Source organism: Entelurus aequoreus, unplaced genomic scaffold, assembly GCF_033978785.1.
Source record: "Entelurus aequoreus isolate RoL-2023_Sb unplaced genomic scaffold, RoL_Eaeq_v1.1 HiC_scaffold_31, whole genome shotgun sequence".
Lineage (NCBI taxonomy): Eukaryota > Metazoa > Chordata > Actinopteri > Syngnathiformes > Syngnathidae > Entelurus > Entelurus aequoreus.
In genome coordinates, this window is record NW_026907963.1 from 599350 (window position 1) to 620061 (window position 20712).

The 20712-nt window shown below is 37.3% G+C and overlaps 1 long non-coding RNA gene across 6 annotated transcripts in view; it reads left to right on the plus strand.

Moving 5' to 3' along the window:
* Window positions 1–19412, plus strand: part of LOC133645288 (uncharacterized) — a 166356-nt gene extending 146944 nt beyond the window's left edge. For all 6 annotated transcript variants that reach the window (XR_009824951.1, XR_009824954.1, XR_009824950.1 and 3 more), the window contains one exon: window positions 18996–19412. This is a non-coding gene — a long non-coding RNA (uncharacterized LOC133645288). The remainder of the gene's footprint in view (window positions 1–18995) is intronic.
* The last annotated feature ends 1300 nt before the right edge of the window (window positions 19413–20712 follow it).

Here is a 20712-nt window from a genome sequence, read left to right on the forward strand (position 1 = left end):
CTGTAGTTGTAGGAGATGTCTCAAAACGTCATCAAGAGTCCCTACAAAACCTAAAAATGGCATAAAATGCTTTTTTTGGGAAAACTTTTTTTTTACAAAAAAAAATTCCAAAAAACGGACTTGCTTCAGCAGCACAATTCTGGTGCTGTAGTTGTAGGAGATGTCTCAAAACGTCATCAGGAGTCCCGACTAAACCCGTAAATGTAAGAAAATGTAAGAAAATGCATTTTTTACGAAAAACATTTTTGCTAAAATGTCGTAAGGGGGGACCCTGTCGTAAAAATGCCAAAAAACGGACTTGCTTCAGCAGCACAATTCTGGTGCTGTAGTTGTAGGAGATGTCTCAAAACGTCATCAGGAGTCCCGACTAAACCCGTAAATGTAAGAAAATGTAAGAAAATGCATTTTTTAAGAAAAACATTTTTTGCTAAAATGTCGAAAGGGGGGACCCTGTCGTAAAAATGCCAAAAAACGGACTTGCTTCAGCAGTACAATTCTGGTGCTGTCGTTGTAGGAGATGTCTCAAAACGTCATCAGGAGTCCCGACTAAACCCGTAAATGTAAGAAAATGTAAGAAAATGCATTTTTTACGAAAAACATTTTTTGCTAAAATGTCGTAAGGGGGGACCCTGTCGTAAAAATTCCAAAAAACTGACTTGCTTCAGCAGCACAATTCTGGTGCTGTAGTTGTAGGAGATGTCTCAAAACGTCATCAGGAGTCCCGACTAAACCCGTAAATGTAAGAAAATGCATTTTTTAAGAAAAACATTTTTTGCTAAAATGTCGTAAGGGGGGACCCTGTCGTAAAAATTCCAAAAAACTGACTTGCTTCAGCAGCACAATTCTGGTGCTGTAGTTGTAGGAGATGTCTCAAAACGTCATCAGGAGTCCCTACAAAACCTAAAAATGGCATAAAATGCTTTTTTTGGGAAAACTTTTTTTTTACAAAAAAAACCTCAAAAAACAGACTTGCTTCAGCAGCACAATTCTGGTGCTGTAGTTGTAGGAGATGTCTCAAAACGTCATCAGGAGTCCCGACTAAACCCGTAAATGTAAGAAAATGTAAGAAAATGCATTTTTTACGAAAAACATTTTTTGCTAAAATGTCGTAAGGGGGGACCCTGTCGTAAAAATTCCAAAAAACTGACTTGCTTCAGCAGCACAATTCTGGTGCTGTAGTTGTAGGAGATGTCTCAAAACGTCATCAGGAGTCCCTACAAAACCTAAAGATGGCATAAAATGCTTTTTTTGGGAAAACTTTTTTTTTACAAAAAAAAATTCCAAAAAACGGACTTGCTTCAGCAGCACAATTCTGGTGCTGTAGTTGTAGGAGATGTCTCAAAACGTCATCAGGAGTCCCGACTAAACCCGTAAATGTAAGAAAATGTAAGAAAATGCATTTTTTAAGAAAAACATTTTTTGCTAAAATGTCGTAAGGGGGGACCCTGTCGTAAAAATGCCAAAAAACCGACTTGCTTCAGCAGTACAATTCTGGTGCTGTAGTTGTAGGAGATGTCTCAAAACGTCATCAGGAGTCCCTACAAAACCTAAAAATGGCATAAAATGCTTTTTTTGGGAAAACTTTTTTTTTACAAAAAAAAATTCAAAAAACAGACTTGCTTCAGCAGCACAATTCTGGTGCTGTAGTTGTAGGAGATGTCTCAAAACGTCATCAGGAGTCCCGACTAAACCCGTAAATGTAAGAAAATGTAAGAAAATGCATTTTTTAAGAAAAACATTTTTTGCTAAAATGTCGAAAGGGGGGACCCTGTCGTAAAAATGCCAAAAAACGGACTTGCTTCAGCAGTACAATTCTGGTGCTGTCGTTGTAGGAGATGTCTCAAAACGTCATCAGGAGTCCCGACTAAACCCGTAAATGTAAGAAAATGTAAGAAAATGCATTTTTTACGAAAAACATTTTTTGCTAAAATGTCGTAAGGGGGGACCCTGTCGTAAAAATTCCAAAAAACTGACTTGCTTCAGCAGCACAATTCTGGTGCTGTAGTTGTAGGAGATGTCTCAAAACGTCATCAGGAGTCCCGACTAAACCCGTAAATGTAAGAAAATGCATTTTTTAAGAAAAACATTTTTTGCTAAAATGTCGTAAGGGGGGACCCTGTCGTAAAAATTCCAAAAAACTGACTTGCTTCAGCAGCACAATTCTGGTGCTGTAGTTGTAGGAGATGTCTCAAAACGTCATCAGGAGTCCCTACAAAACCTAAAAATGGCATAAAATGCTTTTTTTGGGAAAACTTTTTTTTTACAAAAAAAACCTCAAAAAACAGACTTGCTTCAGCAGCACAATTCTGGTGCTGTAGTTGTAGGAGATGTCTCAAAACGTCATCAGGAGTCCCGACTAAACCCGTAAATGTAAGAAAATGTAAGAAAATGCATTTTTTACGAAAAACATTTTTTGCTAAAATGTCGTAAGGGGGGACCCTGTCGTAAAAATTCCAAAAAACTGACTTGCTTCAGCAGCACAATTCTGGTGCTGTAGTTGTAGGAGATGTCTCAAAACGTCATCAGGAGTCCCTACAAAACCTAAAGATGGCATAAAATGCTTTTTTTGGGAAAACTTTTTTTTTACAAAAAAAAATTCCAAAAAACGGACTTGCTTCAGCAGCACAATTCTGGTGCTGTAGTTGTAGGAGATGTCTCAAAACGTCATCAGGAGTCCCGACTAAACCCGTAAATGTAAGAAAATGTAAGAAAATGCATTTTTTAAGAAAAACATTTTTTGCTAAAATGTCGTAAGGGGGGACCCTGTCGTAAAAATGCCAAAAAACCGACTTGCTTCAGCAGTACAATTCTGGTGCTGTAGTTGTAGGAGATGTCTCAAAACGTCATCAGGAGTCCCTACAAAACCTAAAAATGGCATAAAATGCTTTTTTTGGGAAAACTTTTTTTTTACAAAAAAAAATTCAAAAAACAGACTTGCTTCAGCAGCACAATTCTGGTGCTGTAGTTGTAGGAGATGTCTCAAAACGTCATCAAGAGTCCCTACAAAACCTAAAAATGGCATAAAATGCTTTTTTTGGGAAAACTTTTTTTTTACAAAAAAAAATTCCAAAAAACGGACTTGCTTCAGCAGCACAATTCTGGTGCTGTAGTTGTAGGAGATGTCTCAAAACGTCATCAGGAGTCCCGACTAAACCCGTAAATGTAAGAAAATGTAAGAAAATGCATTTTTTACGAAAAACATTTTTTGCTAAAATGTCGTAAGGGGGGACCCTGTCGTAAAAATGCCAAAAAACGGACTTGCTTCAGCAGCACAATTCTGGTGCTGTAGTTGTAGGAGATGTCTCAAAACGTCATCAGGAGTCCCGACTAAACCCGTAAATGTAAGAAAATGTAAGAAAATGCATTTTTTAAGAAAAACATTTTTTGCTAAAATGTCGTAAGGGGGGACCCTGTCGTAAAAATGCCAAAAAACGGACTTGCTTCAGCAGTACAATTCTGGTGCTGTAGTTGTAGGAGATGTCTCAAAACGTCATCAGGAGTCCCTACAAAACCTAAAAATGGCATAAAAGGCTTTTTTGGGAAAACTTTTTTTTTACAAATTTTTTTTTAAAAAAACAGACTTGCTTCAGCAGCACAATTCTGGTGCTGTAGTTGTAGGAGATGTCTCAAAACGTCCTCAGGAGTCCAGACTAAACCCGTAAATGTAAGAAAATGCATTTTTTACGAAAAATATTTTTTGCTAAAATGTCGTAAGGGGGGACCCTGTCGTAAAAATTCCAAAAAACGGACTTGCTTCAGCAGTACAATTCTGGTGCTGTAGTTGTAGGAGATGTCTCAAAACGTCATCAGGAGTCCCTACAAAACCTAAAAATGGCATAAAATGCTTTTTTTGGGAAAACTTTTTTTTTACAAAAAAAATTTCAAAAAACAGACTTGCTTCAGCAGCACAATTCTGGTGCTGTAGTTGTAGGAGATGTCTCAAAACGTCATCAGGAGTCCCGACTAAACCCGTAAATGTAAGAAAATGTAAGAAAATGCATTTTTTACGAAAAACATTTTTTGCTAAAATGTCGTAAGGGGGGACCCTGTCGTAAAAATGCCAAAAAACGGACTTGCTTCAGCAGTACAATTCTGGTGCTGTAGTTGTAGGAGATGTCTCAAAACGTCATCAGGAGTCTCTACAAAACCTAAAAATGGCATAAAATGCTTTTTTTGGGAAAACTTTTTTTTTACAAAAATTTTTACAAAAAACAGACTTGCTTCAGCAGCACAATTCTGGTGCTGTAGTTGTAGGAGATGTCTCAAAACGTCATCAGGAGTCCCGACTAAACCCGTAAATGTAAGAAAATGTAAGAAAATGCATTTTTTTACGAATAACATTTTTTGCTAAAATGTCGTAAGGGGGGACCCTGTCGTAAAAATGCCAAAAAACGGACTTGCTTCAGCAGTACAATTCTGGTGCTGTAGTTGTAGGAGATGTCTCAAAACGTCATCAGGAGTCCCTACAAAACCTAAAAATGGCATAAAATGCTTTTTTTGGGAAAACTTTTTTTTTACAAAAAAAAATTCAAAAAACAGACTTGCTTCAGCAGCACAATTCTGGTGCTGTAGTTGTAGGAGATGTCTCAAAACGTCATCAGGAGTCCCGACTAAACCCGTAAATGTAAGAAAATGTAAGCAAATGCATTTTTTACGAAAAACATTTTTTGCTAAAATGTCGTAAGGGGGGACCCTGTCGTAAAAATGCCAAAAAACGGACTTGCTTCAGCAGCACAATTCTGGTGCTGTAGTTGTAGGAGATGTCTCAAAACGTCATCAGGAGTCCCGACTAAACCCGTAAATGTAAGAAAATGTAAGAAAATGCATTTTTTAAGAAAAACATTTTTTGCTAAAATGTCGTAAGGGTGGACCCTGTCGTAAAAATGCCAAAAAACGGACTTGCTTCAGCAGTACAATTCTGGTGCTGTAGTTGTAGGAGATGTCTCAAAACGTCATCAGGAGTCCCGACTAAACCCGTAAATGTAAGAAAATGTAAGAAAATGCATTTTTTAAGAAAAAAGTTTTTTGCTAAAATGTCGTAAAAATGCCAAAAAAACGGACTTCCTTCAGCAGTACAATTCTGGTACTGTAGTTGTAGGAGATGTCTCAAAACGTCATCAGGAGTCCCTACAAAACCTAAAAATGGCATAAAATGCTTTTTTTGGGAAAACTTTTTTTTTACAAAAAAAAATTCCAAAAAACGGACTTGCTTCAGCAGCACAATTCTGGTGCTGTATTTGTAGGAGATGTCTCAAAACGTCATCAGGAGTCCCGACTAAACCCGTAAATGTAAGAAAATGTAAGAAAATGCATTTTTTACGAAACACATTTTTTGCTAAAATGTCGTAAGGGGGGACCCTGTCGTAAAAATGCCAAAAAACGGACTTGCTTCAGCAGTACAATTCTGGTGCTGTAGTTGTAGGAGATGTCTCAAAACGTCATCAGGAGTCCCTACAAAACCTAAAAATGGCATAAAATGCTTTTTTTGGGAAAACTTTTTTTTTACAAAAAAAAATTCAAAAAACAGACTTGCTTCAGCAGCACAATTCTGGTGCTGTAGTTGTAGGAGATGTCTCAAAACGTCATCAGGAGTCCCGACTAAACCCGTAAATGTAAGAAAATGTAAGAAAATGCATTTTTTACGAAAAACATTTTTTGCTAAAATGTCGTAAGGGGGGACCCTGTCGTAAAAATTCCAAAAAACTGACTTGCTTCAGCAGCACAATTCTGGTGCTGTAGTTGTAGGAGATGTCTCAAAACGTCATCAGGAGTCCCGACTAAACCCGTAAATGTAAGAAAATGCATTTTTTAAGAAAAACATTTTTTGCTAAAATGTCGTAAGGGGGGACCCTGTCGTAAAAATTCCAAAAAACTGACTTGCTTCAGCAGCACAATTCTGGTGCTGTAGTTGTAGGAGATGTCTCAAAACGTCATCAGGAGTCCCTACAAAACCTAAAAATGGCATAAAATGCTTTTTTTGGGAAAACTTTTTTTTTACAAAAAAAAATTCAAAAAACAGACTTGCTTCAGCAGCACAATTCTGGTGTTGTAGTTGTAGGAGATGTCTCAAAACGTCATCAGGCGTCCCGACTAAACCCGTAAATGTAAGAAAATGTAAGAAAATGCATTTTTTAAGAAAAACATTTTTTGCTAAAATGTCGTAAGGGGGGACCCTGTCGTAAAAATTCCAAAAAACTGACTTGCTTCAGCAGCACAATTCTGGTGCTGTAGTTGTAGGAGATGTCTCAAAACGTCATCAGGAGTCCCTACAAAACCTAAAGATGGCATAAAATGCTTTTTTTGGGAAAACTTTTTTTTTACAAAAAAAAATTCCAAAAAACGGACTTGCTTCAGCAGCACAATTCTGGTGCTGTAGTTGTAGGAGATGTCTCAAAACGTCATCAGGAGTCCCGACTAAACCCGTAAATGTAAGAAAATGTAAGAAAATGCATTTTTTAAGAAAAACATTTTTTGCTAAAATGTCGTAAGGGGGGACCCTGTCGTAAAAATGCCAAAAAACCGACTTGCTTCAGCAGTACAATTCTGGTGCTGTAGTTGTAGGAGATGTCTCAAAACGTCATCAGGAGTCCCTACAAAACCTAAAAATGGCATAAAATGCTTTTTTTGGGAAAACTTTTTTTTTACAAAAAAAAATTCAAAAAACAGACTTGCTTCAGCAGCACAATTCTGGTGCTGTAGTTGTAGGAGGTGTCTCAAAACGCCATCAGGAGTCCCGACTTAACCCGTAAATGTAAGAAAATGTCAGAAAATGCATTTTTTACGAAAAACATTTTTTGCTAAAATGTCGTAAGGGGGGACCCTGTCGTAAAAATTCCAAAAAACTGACTTGCTTCAGCAGCACAATTATGGTGCTGTAGTTGTAGGAGATGTCTCAAAACGTCATCAGGAGTCCCGACTAAACCCGTAAATGTAAGAAAATGTAAGAAAATGCATTTTTTAAGAAAAACATTTTTTGCTAAAATGTCGTAAGGGGGGACCCTGTCGTAAAAATGCCAAAAAACGGACTTGCTTCAGCAGTACAATTCTGGTGCTGTAGTTGTAGGAGATGTCTCAAAACGTCATCAGGAGTCCCGACTAAACCCGTAAATGTAAGAAAATGCATTTTTTACGAAAAACATTTTTTGCTAAAATGTCGTAAGGGGGGACCCTGTCGTAAAAATTCCAAAAAACTGACTTGCTTCAGCAGCACAATTCTGGTGCTGTAGTTGTAGGAGATGTCTCAAAACGTCATCAAGAGTCCCTACAAAACCTAAAAATGGCATAAAATGCTTTTTTTGGGAAAACTTTTTTTTTACAAAAAAAAATTCCAAAAAACGGACTTGCTTCAGCAGCACAATTCTGGTGCTGTAGTTGTAGGAGATGTCTCAAAACGTCATCAGGAGTCCCGACTAAACCGGTAAATGTAAGAAAATGTAAGAAAATGCATTTTTTACGAAAAACATTTTTTGCTAAAATGTCGTAAGGGGGGACCCTGTCGTAAAAATGCCAAAAAACGGACTTGCTTCAGCAGCACAATTCTGGTGCTGTAGTTGTAGGAGATGTCTCAAAACGTCATCAGGAGTCCCGACTAAACCCGTAAATGTAAGAAAATGTAAGAAAATGCATTTTTTAAGAAAAACATTTTTTGCTAAAATGTCGTAAGGGGGGACCCTGTCGTAAAAATGCCAAAAAACGGACTTGCTTCAGCAGTACAATTCTGGTGCTGTAGTTGTAGGAGATGTCTCAAAACGTCATCAGGAGTCCCTACAAAACCTAAAAATGGCATAAAAGGCTTTTTTGGGAAAACTTTTTTTTTACAATTTTTTTTTAAAAAAAACAGACTTGCTTCAGCAGCACAATTCTGGTGCTGTAGTTGTAGGAGATGTCTCAAAACGTCCTCAGGAGTCCCGACTAAACCCGTAAATGTAAGAAAATGCATTTTTTACGAAAAATATTTTTTGCTAAAATGTCGTAAGGGGGGACCCTGTCGTAAAAATTCCAAAAAACGGACTTGCTTCAGCAGTACAATTCTGGTGCTGTAGTTGTAGGAGATGTCTCAAAACGTCATCAGGAGTCCCTACAAAACCTAAAAATGGCATAAAATGCTTTTTTTGGGAAAACTTTTTTTTTTACAAAAAAAAATTCAAAAAACAGACTTGCTTCAGCAGCACAATTCTGGTGCTGTAGTTGTAGGAGATGTCTCAAAACGTCATCAGGAGTCCCGACTAAACCCGTAAATGTAAGAAAATGTAAGAAAATGCATTTTTTACGAAAAACATTTTTTGCTAAAATGTCGTAAGGGGGGACCCTGTCGTAAAAATGCCAAAAAACGGACTTGCTTCAGCAGTACAATTCTGGTGCTGTAGTTGTAGGAGATGTCTCAAAACGTCATCAGGAGTCCCTACAAAACCTAAAAATGGCATAAAATGCTTTTTTTGGGAAAACTTTTTTTTTACAAAAAAAAATTCAAAAAACAGACTTGCTTCAGCAGCACAATTCTGGTGCTGTAGTTGTAGGAGATGTCTCAAAACGTCATCAGGCGTCCCGACTCAACCCGTAAATGTAAGAAAATGTAAGAAAATGCATTTTTTAAGAAAAACATTTCTTGCTAAAATGTCGTAAGGGGGGACCCTGTCGTAAAAATTCCAAAAAACTGACTTGCTTCAGCAGCACAATTCTGGTGCTGTAGTTGTAGGAGATGTCTCAAAACGTCATCAGGAGTCCCGACTAAACCCGTAAATGTAAGAAAATGTAAGAAAATGCATTTTTTACGAATAACATTTTTTGCTAAAATGTCGTAAGGGGGGACCCTGTCGTAAAAATGCCAAAAAACGGACTTGCTTCAGCAGTACAATTCTGGTGCTGTAGTTGTAGGAGATGTCTCAAAACGTCATCAGGAGTCCCTACAAAACCTAAAAATGGCATAAAATGCTTTTTTTGGGAAAACTTTTTTTTTACAAAAAAAAATTCAAAAAACAGACTTGCTTCAGCAGCACAATTCTGGTGCTGTAGTTGTAGGAGATGTCTCAAAACGTCATCAGGAGTCCCGACTAAACCCGTAAATGTAAGAAAATGTAAGAAAATGCATTTTTTACGAAAAACATTTTTTGCTAAAATGTCGTAAGGGGGGACCCTGTCGTAAAAATGCCAAAAAACGGACTTGCTTCAGCAGCACAATTCTGGTGCTGTAGTTGTAGGAGATGTCTCAAAACGTCATCAGGAGTCCCGACTAAACCCGTAAATGTAAGAAAATGTAAGAAAATGCATTTTTTAAGAAAAAAGTTTTTTGCTAAAATGTCGTAAAAATGCCAAAAAAACGGACTTCCTTCAGCAGTACAATTCTGGTACTGTAGTTGTAGGAGATGTCTCAAAACGTCATCAGGAGTCCCTACAAAACCTAAAAATGGCATAAAATGCTTTTTTTGGGAAAACTTTTTTTTTACAAAAAAAAATTCCAAAAAACGGACTTGCTTCAGCAGCACAATTCTGGTGCTGTATTTGTAGGAGATGTCTCAAAACGTCATCAGGAGTCCCGACTAAACCCGTAAATGTAAGAAAATGTAAGAAAATGCATTTTTTACGAAAAACATTTTTTGCTAAAATGTCGTAAGGGGGGACCCTGTCGTAAAAATGCCAAAAAACGGACTTGCTTCAGCAGTACAATTCTGGTGCTGTAGTTGTAGGAGATGTCTCAAAATGTCATCAGGAGTCCCTACAAAACCTAAAAATGGCATAAAATGCTTTTTTTGGGAAAACTTTTTTTTTACAAAAAAAAATTCAAAAAACAGACTTGCTTCAGCAGCACAATTCTGGTGCTGTAGTTGTAGGAGATGTCTCAAAACGTCATCAGGAGTCCCGACTAAACCCGTAAATGTAAGAAAATGTAAGAAAATGCATTTTTTACAAAAAACATTTTTTGCTAAAATGTCGTAAGGGGGGACCCTGTCGTAAAAATGCCAAAAAACGGACTTGCTTCAGCAGTACAATTCTGGTGCTGTAGTTGTAGGAGATGTCTCAAAACGTCATCAGGAGTCCCTACAAAACCTAAAAATGGCATAAAAGGCTTTTTTGGGAAAACTTTTTTTTTACAATTTTTTTTAAAAAAAAACAGACTTGCTTCAGCAGCACAATTCTGGTGCTGTAGTTGTAGGAGATGTCTCAAAACGTCCTCAGGAGTCCCGACTAAACCCGTAAATGTAAGAAAATGCATTTTTTACGAAAAATATTTTTTGCTAAAATGTCGTAAGGGGGGACCCTGTCGTAAAAATGCCAAAAAACGGACTTGCTTCAGCAGTACAATTCTGGTGCTGTAGTTGTAGGAGATGTCTCAAAACGTCATCAGGAGTCCCTACAAAACCTAAAAATGGCATAAAATGCTTTTTTTGGGAAAACTTTTTTTTTACAAAAAAAAATTCAAAAAACAGACTTGCTTCAGCAGCACAATTCTGGTGTTGTAGTTGTAGGAGATGTCTCAAAACGTCATCAGGCGTCCCGACTAAACCCGTAAATGTAAGAAAATGTAAGAAAATGCATTTTTTAAGAAAAACATTTCTTGCTAAAATGTCGTAAGGGGGGACCCTGTCGTAAAAATTCCAAAAAACTGACTTGCTTCAGCAGCACAATTCTGGTGCTGTAGTTGTAGGAGATGTCTCAAAACGTCATCAGGAGTCCCTACAAAACCTAAAAATGGCATAAAATGCTTTTTTTGGGAAAACTTTTTTTTTTACAAAAAAAACCTCAAAAAACAGACTTGCTTCAGCAGCACAATTCTGGTGCTGTAGTTGTAGGAGATGTCTCAAAACGTCATCAGGAGTCCCGACTAAACCCGTAAATGTAAGAAAATGTAAGAAAATGCATTTTTTACGAATAACATTTTTTGCTAAAATGTCGTAAGGGGGGACCCTGTCGTAAAAATGCCAAAAAACGGACTTGCTTCAGCAGTACAATTCTGGTGCTGTAGTTGTAGGAGATGTCTCAAAACGTCATCAGGAGTCCCTACAAAACCTAAAAATGGCATAAAATGCTTTTTTTGGGAAAACTTTTTTTTTACAAAAAAAAATTCAAAAAACAGACTTGCTTCAGCAGCACAATTCTGGTGTTGTAGTTGTAGGAGATGTCTCAAAACGTCATCAGGCGTCCCGACTAAACCCGTAAATGTAAGAAAATGTAAGAAAATGCATTTTTTAAGAAAAACATTTCTTGCTAAAATGTCGTAAGGGGGGACCCTGTCGTAAAAATTCCAAAAAACTGACTTGCTTCAGCAGTACAATTCTGGTGCTGTAGTTGTAGGAGATGTCTCAAAACGTCATCAGGAGTCCCTACAAAACCTAAAAATGGCATAAAATGCTTTTTTTGGGAAAACTTTTTTTTTTACAAAAAAAACCTCAAAAAACAGACTTGCTTCAGCAGCACAATTCTGGTGCTGTAGTTGTAGGAGATGTCTCAAAACGTCATCAGGAGTCCCGACTAAACCCGTAAATGTAAGAAAATGTAAGAAAATGCATTTTTTACGAAAAACATTTTTTGCTAAAATGTCGTAAGGGGGGACCCTGTCGTAAAAATGCCAAAAAACGGACTTGCTTCAGCAGTACAATTCTGGTGCTGTAGTTGTAGGAGATGTCTCAAAACGTCATCAGGAGTCCCGACTAAACCCGTAAATGTAAGAAAATGTAAGAAAATGCATTTTTTAAGAAAAAAGTTTTTTGCTAAAATGTCGTAAAAATGCCAAAAAAACGGACTTCCTTCAGCAGTACAATTCTGGTACTGTAGTTGTAGGAGATGTCTCAAAACGTCATCAGGAGTCCCTACAAAACCTAAAAATGGCATAAAATGCTTTTTTTGGGAAAACTTTTTTTTTACAAAAAAAAATTCCAAAAAACGGACTTGCTTCAGCAGCACAATTCTGGTGCTGTATTTGTAGGAGATGTCTCAAAACGTCATCAGGAGTCCCGACTAAACCCGTAAATGTAAGAAAATGTAAGAAAATGCATTTTTTACGAAAAACATTTTTTGCTAAAATGTCGTAAGGGGGGACCCTGTCGTAAAAATGCCAAAAAACGGACTTGCTTCAGCAGTACAATTCTGGTGCTGTAGTTGTAGGAGATGTCTCAAAACGTCATCAGGAGTCCCTACAAAACCTAAAAATGGCATAAAATGCTTTTTTTGGGAACACTTTTTTTTTACAAAAAAAAATTCAAAAAACAGACTTGCTTCAGCAGCACAATTCTGGTGCTGTAGTTGTAGGAGATGTCTCAAAACGTCATCAGGAGTCCCGACTAAACCCGTAAATGTAAGAAAATGTAAGAAAATGCATTTTTTACAAAAAACATTTTTTGCTAAAATGTCGTAAGGGGGGACCCTGTCGTAAAAATGCCAAAAAACGGACTTGCTTCAGCAGCACAATTCTGGTGCTGTAGTTGTAGGAGATGTCTCAAAACGTCATCAGGAGTCCCGACTAAACCCGTAAATGTAAGAAAATGTAAGAAAATGCATTTTTTAAGAAAAACATTTTTTGCTAAAATGTCGTAAGGGGGGACCCTGTCGTAAAAATGCCAAAAAACAGACTTGCTTCAGCAGTACAATTCTGGTGCTGTAGTTGTAGGAGATGTCTCAAAACGTCATCAGGAGTCCCTACAAAACCTAAAAATGGCATAAAATGCTTTTTTTGGGAAAACTTTTTTTTTTACAAAAAAAAATTCAAAAAACAGACTTGCTTCAGCAGCACAATTCTGGTGCTGTAGTTGTAGGAGATGTCTCAAAACGTCATCAGGAGTCCCGACTAAACCCGTAAATGTAAGAAAATGTAAGAAAATGCATTTTTTAAGAAAAAAGTTTTTTGCTAAAATGTCGTAAAAATGCCAAAAAACGGACTTCCTTCAGCAGTACAATTCTGGTACTGTAGTTGTAGGAGATGTCTCAAAACGTCATCAGGAGTCCCTACAAAACCTAAAAATGGCATAAAATGCTTTTTTTGGGAAAACTTTTTTTTTACAAAAAATTTTTCCAAAAAACGGACTTGCTTCAGCAGCACAATTCTGGTGCTGTATTTGTAGGAGATGTCTCAAAACGTCATCAGGAGTCCCGACTAAACCCGTAAATGTAAGAAAATGTAAGAAAATGCATTTTTTACGAAAAACATTTTTTGCTAAAATGTCGTAAGGGGGGACCCTGTCGTAAAAATGCCAAAAAACGGACTTGCTTCAGCAGTACAATTCTGGTGCTGTAGTTGTAGGAGATGTCTCAAAACGTCATCAGGAGTCCCTACAAAACCTAAAAATGGCATAAAATGCTTTTTTTGGGAAAACTTTTTTTTTACAAAAAAAAATTCAAAAAACAGACTTGCTTCAGCAGCACAATTCTGGTGCTGTAGTTGTAGGAGATGTCTCAAAACGTCATCAGGAGTCCCTACAAAACCTAAAAATGGCATAAAATGCTTTTTTTGGGAAAACTTTTTTTTTACAAAAAAAAATTCAAAAAACAGACTTGCTTCAGCAGCACAATTCTGGTGCTGTAGTTGTAGGAGATGTCTCAAAACGTCATCAGGAGTCCCGACTAAACCGGTAAATGTAAGAAAATGTAAGAAAATGCATTTTTTACAAAAAACATTTTTTGCTAAAATGTCGTAAGGGGGGACCCTGTCGTAAAAATGCCAAAAAACGGACTTGCTTCAGCAGCACAATTCTGGTGCTGTAGTTGTAGGAGATGTCTCAAAACGTCATCAGGAGTCCCGACTAAACCCGTAAATGTAAGAAAATGTAAGAAAATGCATTTTTTAAGAAAAACATTTTTTGCTAAAATGTCGTAAGGGGGGACCCTGTCGTAAAAATGCCAAAAAACGGACTTGCTTCAGCAGTACAATTCTGGTGCTGTAGTTGTAGGAGATGTCTCAAAACGTCATCAGGAGTCCCTACAAAACCTAAAAATGGCATAAAAAGCTTTTTTGGGAAAACTTTTTTTTTACAAATTTTTTTTTTAAAAAACAGACTTGCTTCAGCAGCACAATTCTGGTGCTGTAGTTGTAGGAGATGTCTCAAAACGTCCTCAGGAGTCCCGACTAAACCCGTAAATGTAAGAAAATGTAAGAAAATGCATTTTTTACGAAAAATATTTTTTGCTAAAATGTCGTAAGGGGGGACCCTGTCGTAAAAATTCCAAAAAACGGACTTGCTTCAGCAGTACAATTCTGGTGCTGTAGTTGTAGGAGATGTCTCAAAACGTCATCAGGAGTCCCGACTAAACCCGTAAATGTAAGAAAATGTAAGAAAATGCATTTTTTAAGAAAAACATTTTTTGCTAAAATGTCGTAAGGGGGGACCCTGTCGTAAAAATGCCAAAAAACCGACTTGCTTCAGCAGTACAATTCTGGTGCTGTAGTTGTAGGAGATGTCTCAAAACGTCATCAGGAGTCCCTACAAAACCTAAAAATGGCATAAAATGCTTTTTTTGGGAAAACTTTTTTTTTTACAAAAAAAAATTCAAAAAACAGACTTGCTTCAGCAGCACAATTCTGGTGCTGTAGTTGTAGGAGATGTCTCAAAACGTCATCAGGAGTCCCGACTAAACCCGTAAATGTAAGAAAATGTAAGAAAATGCATTTTTTAAGAAAAACATTTTTTGCTAAAATGTCGTAAGGGGGGACCCTGTCGTAAAAATGCCAAAAAACGGACTTGCTTCAGCAGCACAATTCTGGTGCTGTAGTTGTAGGAAATGTCTCAAAACGTCATCAGGAGTCCCGACTAAACCCGTAAATGTAAGAAAATGTAAGAAAATGCATTTTTTAAGAAAAACATTTTTTGCTAAAATGTCGTAAGGGGGGACCCTGTCGTAAAAATGCCAAAAAACGGACTTGCTTCAGCAGTACAATTCTGGTGCTGTAGTTGTAGGAGATGTCTCAAAACGTCATCAGGAGTCCCTACAAAACCTAAAAATGGCATAAAAGGCTTTTTTGGGAAAACTTTTTTTTTACAATTTTTTTTTTAAAAAAACAGACTTGCTTCAGCAGCACAATTCTGGTGCTGTAGTTGTAGGAGATGTCTCAAAACGTCATCAGGAGTCTCTACAAAACCTAAAAATGGCATAAAATGCTTTTTTTGGGAAAACTTTTTTTTTACAAAAATTTTTTCAAAAAACAGACTTGCTTCAGCAGCACAATTCTGGTGCTGTAGTTGTAGGAGATGTCTCAAAACGTCATCAGGAGTCCCGACTAAACCCGTAAATGTAAGAAAATGTAAGAAAATGCATTTTTTACGAATAACATTTTTTGCTAAAATGTCGTAAGGGGGGACCCTGTCGTAAAAATGCCAAAAAACGGACTTGCTTCAGCAGTACAATTCTGGTGCTGTAGTTGTAGGAGATGTCTCAAAACGTCATCAGGAGTCCCTACAAAACCTAAAAATGGCATAAAATGCTTTTTTTGGGAAAACTTTTTTTTTACAAAAAAAAATTCAAAAAACAGACTTGCTTCAGCAGCACAATTCTGGTGCTGTAGTTGTAGGAGATGTCTCAAAACGTCATCAGGAGTCCCGACTAAACCCGTAAATGTAAGAAAATGTAAGAAAATGCATTTTTTAAGAAAAACATTTTTTGCTAAAATGTCGTAAGGGGGGACCCTGTCGTAAAAATGCCAAAAAACGGACTTGCTTCAGCAGTACAATTCTGGTGCTGTAGTTGTAGGAGATGTCTCAAAACGTCATCAGGAGTCCCTACAAAACCTAAAAATGGCATAAAAGGCTTTTTTGGGAAAACTTTTTTTTTACAATTTTTTTTTTAAAAAAACAGACTTGCTTCAGCAGCACAATTCTGGTGCTGTAGTTGTAGGAGATGTCTCAAAACGTCCTCAGGAGTCCCGACTAAACCCGTAAATGTAAGAAAATGCATTTTTTACGAAAAATATTTTTTGCTAAAATGTCGTAAGGGGGGACCCTGTCGTAAAAATTCCAAAAAACGGACTTGCTTCAGCAGTACAATTCTGGTGCTGTAGTTGTAGGAGATGTCTCAAAACGTCATCAGGAGTCCCTACAAAACCTAAAAATGGCATAAAATGCTTTTTTTGGGAAAACTTTTTTTTTACAAAAAAAATTTCAAAAAACAGACTTGCTTCAGCAGCACAATTCTGGTGCTGTAGTTGTAGGAGATGTCTCAAAACGTCATCAGGAGTCCCGACTAAACCCGTAAATGTAAGAAAATGTAAGAAAATGCATTTTTTACGAAAAACATTTTTTGCTAAAATGTCGTAAGGGGGGACCCTGTCGTAAAAATGCCAAAAAACGGACTTGCTTCAGCAGTACAATTCTGGTGCTGTAGTTGTAGGAGATGTCTCAAAACGTCATCAGGAGTCTCTACAAAACCTAAAAATGGCATAAAATGCTTTTTTTGGGAAAACTTTTTTTTTACAAAATTTTTTTCAAAAAACAGACTTGCTTCAGCAGCACAATTCTGGTGCTGTAGTTGTAGGAGATGTCTCAAAACGTCATCAGGAGTCCCGACTAAACCCGTAAATGTAAGAAAATGTAAGAAAATGCATTTTTTACGAATAACATTTTTTGCTAAAATGTCGTAAGGGGGGACCCTGTCGTAAAAATGCCAAAAAACGGACTTGCTTCAGCAGTACAATTCTGGTGCTGTAGTTGTAGGAGATGTCTCAAAACGTCATCAGGAGTCCCTACAAAACCTAAAAATGGCAGAAAATGCTTTTTTTGGGAAAACTTTTTTTTTACAAAAAAAAATTCAAAAAACAGACTTGCTTCAGCAGCACAATTCTGGTGCTGTAGTTGTAGGAGATGTCTCAAAACGTCATCAGGAGTCCCGACTAAACCCGTAAATGTAAGAAAATGTAAGAAAATGCATTTTTTACGAAAAACATTTTTTGCTAAAATGTCGTAAGGGGGGACCCTGTCGTAAAAATGCCAAAAAACGGACTTGCTTCAGCAGCACAATTCTGGTGCTGTAGTTGTAGGAGATGTCTCAAAACGTCATCAGGAGTCCCGACTAAACCCGTAAATGTAAGAAAATGTAAGAAAATGCATTTTTTACGAAAAACATTTTTTGCTAAAATGTCGTAAGGGGGGACCCTGTCGTAAAAATTCCAAAAAACTGACTTGCTTCAGCAGTACAATTCTGGTGCTGTAGTTGTAGGAGATGTCTCAAAACGTCATCAGGAGTCCCGACTAAACCCGTAAATGTAAGAAAATGTAAGAAAATGCATTTTTTAAGAAAAACATTTTTTGCTAAAATGTCGTAAGGGGGGACCCTGTCGTAAAAATGCCAAAAAGCGGACTTGCTTCAGCAGTACAATTCTGGTGCTGTAGTTGTAGGAGATGTCTCAAAACGTCATCAGGAGTCCCGACTAAACCCGTAAATGTAAGAAAATGTAAGAAAATGCATTTTTTAAGAAAAAAGTTTTTTGCTAAAATGTCGTAAAAATGCCAAAAAACGGACTTCCTTCAGCAGTACAATTCTGGTACTGTAGTTGTAGGAGATGTCTCAAAACGTCATCAGGAGTCCCTACAAAACCTAAAAATGGCATAAAATGCTTTTTTTGGGAAAACTTTTTTTTTACAAAAAAAAATTCCAAAAAACGGACTTGCTTCAGCAGCACAATTGTGGTGCTGTATTTGTAGGAGATGTCTCAAAACGTCATCAGGAGTCCCGACTAAACCCGTAAATGTAAGAAAATGTAAGAAAATGCATTTTTTAAGAAAAACATTTTTTGCTAAAATGTCGTAAGGGGGGACCCTGTCGTAAAAATGCCAAAAAGCGGACTTGCTTCAGCAGTACAATTCTGGTGCTGTAGTTGTAGGAGATGTCTCGAAACGTCATCAGAAGTCCCTACAAAACCTAAAAATGGCATAAAATGCCTTTTTTGGGAAAACTTTTTTTTTACAAAAAAAAAATTCCAGAAAACAGACTTGCTTCAGCAGCACAATTCTGGTGCTGTAGTTGTAGGAGATGTCTCAAAACGTCATCAGGAGTCCCGACTAACCCCGTAAATGTAAGAAAATGTAAGAAAATGCATTTTTTAAGAAAAACATTTTTTGCTAAAATGTCGTAAGGGGGGACCCTGTCGTAAAAATTCCAAAAAACGGACTTGCTTCAGCAGCACAATTCTGGTGCTGTAGTTATAGGAGATGTCTCAAAACGTCATCAGGAGTCCCTACAAAACCTAAAAATGGCATAAAATGCTTTTTTTGGGAAAACTTTTTTTTACAAAAAAAAATTTAAAAAACGGACTTGCTTCAGCAGCACAATTTTGGTGCTGTAGTTGCAGGAGATGTCTCAAAACGTCATCAGGAGTCCCGACTAAAGCCGTAAATGTAAGAAAATGTAAGAAAATGCATTTTTTAAGAAAAACATTTTTTGCTAAAATGTCGTAAGGGGGGACCCTGTCGTAAAAATGCCAAAAAACGGACTTGCTTCAGCAGTACAATTCTGGTGCTGTAGTTGTAGGAGATGTCTCAAAACGTCATCAGGAGTCCCTACAAAACCTAAAAATGGCATAAAATGCTTTTTTTGGGAAAACTTTTTTTTTACAAAAAAAAATTCAAAAAACGGACTTGCTTCAGCAGCACAATTCTGGTGCTGTAGTTGTAGGAGATGTCTCAAAACGTCATCAGGAGTCCCGACTAAACCCGAAAATGGAAGAAAATGTAAGAAAATGCATTTTTTACGAAAAACATTTTTTGCTAAAATGTCGTAAGGGGGGACCCTGTCGTAAAAATGCCAAAAAACGGACTTGCTTCAGCAGCACAATTCTGGTGCTGTAGTTGTAGGAGATGTCTCAAAACGTCATCAGGAGTCCCGACTAAACCCGAAAATGGAAGAAATTAGAAGAAAATGCATATTTTACGGAAAAAAAATATTTTGCAAAATGTCGTAAAAATTCCAAAAAACGGACTTGCTTCAGCAGCACAATTCTGGTGCTGTAGTTGTAGGAGATGTCTCAAAACGTCATCAGGAGTCCTTATAAAACCTAAAAATGGCATCTCCTGTTCCCACAGTACCTCCGTGTCTCCGCAGTGAGCCGTGCGCCTCACCTGCCGATCTTCCCCCTGGACTCTGACTGCCTTCCTCGACCTCCGCACTCGGACCTGGACTTCTGGACGCCTCTCTCCTGCCCCCACGGACCTCGCTCAGATCACGAACCTCTTTTGCTTCTCCCCTCTGGACTTCTTTGCTGCCACAACCAACACACACTTACAATAACCTCTGGTAACTTATATTTGTTAACTTCTACACATAGCCCTGCATCCACACACATAGTAGCATACACACCCGACGTAATCATCAAGCTCAAATAAAACCCGTTGAGCTAGACCTCCTGCTGTCGTACCGTCTCCTTCCCCCTTCGTCTTACGTAACAGTACCGGTACCAAAATGTATTTTGATACTTTTCTAAAAAAAAGGGTACCACAAAAAATGGCATTATTAGCTTTATTTGAACAAAACATCTTAGTGTGCATGAAACATATGTTTATTATTGTCATTTAGTCCTTAAATAAAAAAGTGAACATACTAGACAACTTGTCTTTTAGTAATAAGTAAACAAACAAAGACTCCTAATTAGTCTGCTGACGTATGCATTAACATATTGTGTCATTTATACACCTATTATTTTGTACACATTATGAGGGACAAACTGCAAAAATTGATTATTAATCTACTTGTTCATTTGCTGTTAAAATCTGCTTATTTTCTGTTTCAACATTTTCTATCTACACTTTTGTTCAAATGTAATAATCACTCATTCTTCTCTTCTTTGATACTTTACATTAGTTTTGGATGATACCACACATTTAGGTATCGATCTGATACCAAGTAGTTACAGGATCATACATTGGTCATTTTCAAAGTCCTCATGTGTCCAGGGACGTATTTACTGACTTTATAAACATAATATACATTTACAAAAAAAAGGAAAAAAGATTTTGTGACGATAAAAAATATCGATGTAATCACAGTAGTATCGACTAGATACGCTCTTGTACTTGGTATCATTACAGTAGATGTCAGGTGTAGATCCACCCATGGCATTTGTTTGCATTGTGATGGCGGTGAGATATTTTATCCTCCTACGGTGTGTAGTGAAGCATGTTTAGGTATTCCTCGTCCTCCAGTGATAATGCTACTTGTAAAAAACTTACTTTATTTGTCGCCATGGAGGCCAGGATTAGTGATTTAGAAGTAGCTGAAACACTGTGGATGTGTGTTAGCTGCGAGCTAGTTAGCCATGTCTTAAAGCAGCTCTTCCTGAGGGTGTTTCAGTGTTATAACTTCACCTTTATCTTGACTTTTTACACCAAAATGCGTCCATTCTCCCTTTTCTGTCTACACACTGTGTCTGCTTGTAAGTACTCTGTGTGTGTGTGCTGCCCAACAGCAGTAAAACCAGCAATGTCATGATTGACTATTTGCTTGATCAGTAACTTAACAAAGCTCCAAAGTTTTGGTTCACCTCCATCGTAGTTCACTAAGACGGGTCCTCGATTATATTTGTCATTAGGGCCTGGAATCTAGCTCTGCAAGACCTGGGATAGCTGAGTGGTTAACACTGTTGGCCACCAAGCAAGGGTTACTGGGTTCAAATCCCAGTAGGGAGTTAGTGTTTTGTTTCACTATCATTGTGATTTTGTGAGACAGGTTCTCAATTAAATATGTCATTGGGGCCCGAAATCTAGCTTCAAGAAGACCAGGAATAGCTTAGTGGTCAAAGCAGCT